Genomic DNA, 5,492 nt, shown 5'->3' on the forward strand with positions numbered 1-5,492 from the left:
GAGCCTGCACTCCCAGCTGGAGCCCTCACCCCCCCCCACCCCAACCCCCAGCCTGGAGCCCCCTCCTCCACCCCAAATCCCTCATCTCTGGCCCCACACCAGAGCCCGCAACTTCAGCTGGAGCCCTCCTCCTCCCCCTCGCACCCCAACCCCCTGTTCCAGCCCAGAGTCCCCTCCTGCACCCTGAACCCCTCATTTCTGGCCCCACCCTGGAACCCGCACCCCCAGCCCAGAGCCCATACCCCCTCCCACACCTCAGTCCCCTCCCATACTCCAAACACCTCAGATCCATCCCCCAGCCTGGAGCCCCCTCCTGCATCTCAAACCCCTCATCCCTGGCCCCACCATAGAGCCCACACCCCCAGCCGCTGCCCTCACCGCCTCCTGCACCCCAACCCTTTGAGCCATCCCAGTGAAAATGAGCGAGTGAGTGAGGGTGGAGAGAGCAAGCAACAGAGGGAGGGAAGATGGAGTGAACAGGGGGCGGGGCCTCAGAGGAGAGGCAGGGCAGGGGACAGGGCAAAGGCTTTCTGTTTTTTAGTAGAAAGTTGGCAACCCTACAGGCCACTGCAGGAGCAGTTTGATAAACAAGATATGGCTGTGTGATCAGAAAGCCATTTGGGTTCTGAGATAATGACAGGTGTCCAATAGAGTGAGAATAGTTGTCTCATCTGCCAGGGGCTCAGGTCATCTGAGCCCACCCTCCATCCTAGGTATCTCCATTGTGTGCTTTCTTGACTAGCAGTGTTAATCTGTGGTTGTATTTTGGCTGATATTATGATTTATTTGCATGTAATTTCCTTCCCCAAAACGGGGTGGGGAACTTAGCAGTAGCCACTGGAGGTGGGTACTGACCCGTCATGTGATGGGGCAGAGCCCTTTAACCCTTGCCTATGTCAGATGCTTCAGCCTGACAATAAAGACCAGACTCTTCCTAGCACCCTTGTGTGTCACACCTTTATTATAGGTTTCAGAGTAGCAGCCGTGTTAGTCTGTATTCGCAAAAAGAAAAGGAGTACTTGTGGCACCTTAGAGACTAACAAATTTATTTGAGCTTAAGCTTTCGTGAGCTACAGCTCACTTCATCACTTTTGATTCTAGATCAACCCCAGCCTCGCATTCTGGCAATGGTCCCTTTGAACACCCAAAACCATCTGTCTCTGAGTCAGCAAATGGCCAGTCACATTATGCACAGACCATCCCCTTTCTCCTGTGCTGTCCAGAGTTTCCTGCGCTTGCTCATGGCTGCAGAAGACTGTCAAATAGCTGAACTGGCCCCAGAAACCCATTATCTTCCAAGATGTCCTGATTCATCTGGATATATTCCAGGGAGCATGTGGGTCATTCACTGGAATTTTACCCTGTTGAGACAGATGGACATGTGAGTAGAGCCAGGTGTACTCAACAAATTAATTACTGGGGAAATCCATGCACGACACAAGCTGGAAGAGTCTGCTACAGTCAGCCAGCCTGAGAATGTACCTATGCTCAACGGTCAAATTAGACTGAAATGAGGCGGGGGGAAGCTCTTGCTACACCATCAAGGAGGAGGGGAGTTCCTGGGATATGCTGCACCCACAAGCCAGGGAGAGGAGGGGGGTTCCTTCTCCTTTAAGCTGACCTCATTCCCCGCCCGTCCCATTCCACCCCCTGCCCATGCTGGCTCTTGGGATGGAGGAACTTCAGCAGTTGGAGGAATCCATAGTGGAGCTTATGCCTGAGCCCCTGAATGTGGCTGTGTCTGCTTTATAGATTAAAGGTGCTGGGAACGTTCAGGAGGAAGTGAGGGTGAATTGTTCAATCTCGCACACCCCTGATCTCAGAATTCTTGTGTGAGTACTGAACGGATGGGGCTTCCCACAGTGGGAAGGTCTGGAAAGCCACCAGGGAAATGGTAGGTGGCATCCCAGTTGGCAGGATGTGTGAATTCCTCTCCTGGGTGTTCTAGGAGTAGGTCTGCCCTGCAATTAAAAACCTGCAGCTGACCCATGCCAGCTGACTCAGGTTTGCAGGGCTCAGGCGGCGGAGCTGTTGAATTGCCGTGTGGACTTACAGGCTCTGGCTGGAGCCTAGACTCCTGCAAGGAGCGAGGGTCCCAGAGCTCAGACTGCAGCCCCAGCCTGACTGTCTATACTGAGCTTAACCAGCCCCTCAGCCCGAGCCTGAGTCAGCTGGCACGGGCCAGCCCCGGGTGTCTAATTGCAAGGGAGACATACCCTAGGTTACCTCACTTCAGCTGTGTTACTGACTCTGCTAACGGCTCTCAGGGGTGAGACTGAGGTGTCGCTGAAGATAGTAGGGTCACCCTTGATTTTAAGGTGCCTTTTATACATGGCTTGTCAAGGGTTAATAAACAATTAATAAGGTTTTTAAGCATGTCACACAGAGGAACAGTATATGTAAGAGCGGATTCTAAGCACATCAGCTAGAGTAGGGTCTAGCAACCTATTGACCCCTGTGAATCTATAACCATTTATTAACCATTCATTAACCCTTTATTAACTATTTACAAATGGAATGTCATAGAAAGCGTGGCCAAAATGGTTATGCACGCGGGAGTAAAGGAAAACAATACAGGTACATATGCTGGTGGGGAAAAATCAGGAGGAACTCTATAGCAGGTGCTGGTGTATGTATCTGCTCTTCTCATTAGGATTGGAGTTCAGTTTGCTGTTATTTATGCTGAGAGCTAAGGCTCCAGGCTGTTTAGGATGTGAATGGGGGGGATGGAGAGCTGGATTCAGAGGTTGTTGTGCCTTTTAGTGGGGCTGCTATTCATGGACTGGAGCATTAAGATTGCTTCGTTCTGTGCAATTTCCCTTCTTTTTATTATTTCCGACACACAGCAAATAAATAAAACTGAATTATGCCCCGAGTATCTTCTCCAGCCTGATTCCTTTTGGCAGGAGTATCCAATGGAGTGTGGGGCAACGGGCACCTCCTTGCACACTAATTTTCCACTGCGGCGAGCAGTCTGTGACAGACGTCAGCTTAGATTAGCGTTCAGCCCTCACCACTTCCCCCTCCTTGGCCCAGTCTCTGCAGCGGCCCTCGGCAGGGAGGGCAGAGGTGAGGAGAGGGGAGATGAAGCTGAATGTGCTTTTGCTCTCTATGTTCCCTGCGGGCTCCATGCTGGTGCAGGTGTGGTTTCTAAAGGGTAAGGAGTTCCACAACATGGCAAGTAGCCCTAGCCTTTACTTCTCCATGCGGCTGTGGGAACTAACTGTAGGTTCAGGCGAGCACAGCAAGGAGCAGAGTGTTCCAGCCACAGGCCTGCTCTGCTCCAGAGAGCTCTCTACAGCAAACGGGGATGTCCTGAGCACGCTGTGCAGCGCTGAGGAGGAGGCTACGAAACAGACGCTGGTCTCAGAAAGAGGAGACAGGAACAGCCAAACCATTTAATCAAGGCTAAGGAGTCTCGAGCTGGCGGCAAAGCTCCTCCATGCCCCTGGCTCTGTGGGAGTAGGCAGCCCCCAGCAATCCCCGACAGCCTTTGCCCACTCTCTTTAAGTGCCTGGAGTCACACTGATCTTTCTGTCTCTTTTAGGGCTTTACCTTCTTTTCTCTAAGTTGGCAGAAGCCCCGATGGGACTTGCTGCAGCTCTGCAAGGTAGCAGGAACATGGGCCCAGCACTGCCATCCCCCAGTGTTCAGAAATGGTTAGTCAGGCCCCCAGCCAGACCGTGAGATTTTTGAAAAATGATACGTTTTGGGGTCTGTTTATTCACTGTCTGAGTTCAGAGCCTTTTGGGTGCCCTCGGGTCACATTTCCAAGCTCTCCTCCACAACCGCAAGGGCTAGAAATCTACTTCTCAAAGGAAAGCTGAGGTTTCCTTGTACATCTCTGATTCCAGGAGCGGGGGTGTCACGACAGATACTACATATCGCGAGCTGCAATAGAGTCACCAGAGTTGGCATCTGTGGACCTGATCCACAAGCATCACAGCTGGCCCATTTGTCCCAGGGCAGGGCAGTTCCTGGCAGTGCTCCCGTCCCAGGGCTCACCGCCTCTTCTCCCGGCTTAGTTCCTCCAGGCAGCAGACATTTTCTAAAGCCAAGGGGCATAGGAGCAGGTGCCTTGCTGGTTGCAGGTTCACTCTCAGCTGCTGGGGCCTGACTTCCACTGCTGGAAGGGGCAGCTCCTGCCCCATGTGGTCTCTGAGGGGTGGACAGCGGTGCCCTGGGGTTCCTCCTGCTGCTGGCTGAGCTAGCTGGGCAGCTCTTCTCTGCCTGCTTGCATCACCCACTGGACACAGGTGCAGTCTATTACTCGCATGGTGAGAGGCTGGTGGGACTCTCCTGTGGGAGGTGTTGCTGCATGGCCTCTTTCTGCCTTGCCCAATGGACCTGGCTGAGCTCGTGTCTGTTTGGGCAGCCCTAACTGTTGTGCTCTGGTGCATGCTGCTGCTGGAGATCTTTATACGGGGAGATCATGGCAGGTGTCACAAGGGAGAGGAGCAATAATGAGTATCCTGGTTTTACAGCAGCTGATGCCTGAATGATGGCCCTTAATTGGCTTCTCTGTGAGTAAATCCCTTTCCTCCAGCCCCTAGAGAGAGGGCACTGCCACAGGCAGAGCCTTCATGGTCTCTCCCAGCTGCAGGCTGTGGGCGAGGGGGGGAGGAACCGGAATGGAAGGGGGCAGGTGAGTATATTTCTGAGATCCTTTTTTTTGCTGCAGGAATAGAAAATTCACTCTGCCTCAGATAATTAGACAGTTCCTCTCTGAATTGCTGTGAAAGGAAAATATTGATTGTGCCGTCAAGGGAGGAGAAAGCATCGTTCCTGTTCTATTTCTGTGTCACTCTTTCTGAAATGAGGACAGCATGTTTGCTGAGGGTCTAGAGTGACTCAGGGAAGGGTGAGCTAGCGTCTTTCAGCTCGAGGGCAGTGGTGCCAATCCAGCCACAGGTCGGGGGGCCAGACTGGTGCAGGGAGTAGGAGACAGAGTTTTTCACTTTTAGATGACAATTTCTCATCCATCAGGGGCCTGGATGATTTAGGGGACTGGGAATAAGACAGTAACAAATCATGAATACCCTGCTTTTAGATAACACTTTTTCTCCAAGCACTTTACACGCCTGGGGCAGTGTTCGTGTTCCCATTATTGTCCATGACAACCCTGACAGATGGAGTGGGTAAGGCCAACATTGTGAAAAATGGCCCCTGATTTTGAGTGCCCTATTTCAGACATCTTGAGACGGGTTTTTTTTGAAGTGCTGTGCCTCCACAATCCAACTGAAGTCAACGGGGGCTGCTGGTGCTCAGTGCCTGTGAAAAATCAGGCCCCAGGTGTCTCACACTGGACACCCAAAATCAGTCACCACTTCTGAACTTTTGGTTGTTGGTAGCTGACTTGCACTAGGCTGCACAGTAAGTCAATGTCAGTGCTAGGAATAAAACCCAGCCTCCTCCCTCCCAGTCCCCTGCGTTAATCACTAAACCACGTGGATTCCCCTTGCTACAGAACCTGATAGGTCACCACTGTGAAT

The sequence above is a fragment of the Natator depressus genome, chromosome 6 (genome assembly GCF_965152275.1).
Source record: "Natator depressus isolate rNatDep1 chromosome 6, rNatDep2.hap1, whole genome shotgun sequence".
Classification (NCBI taxonomy): Eukaryota; Metazoa; Chordata; order Testudines; family Cheloniidae; genus Natator; species Natator depressus.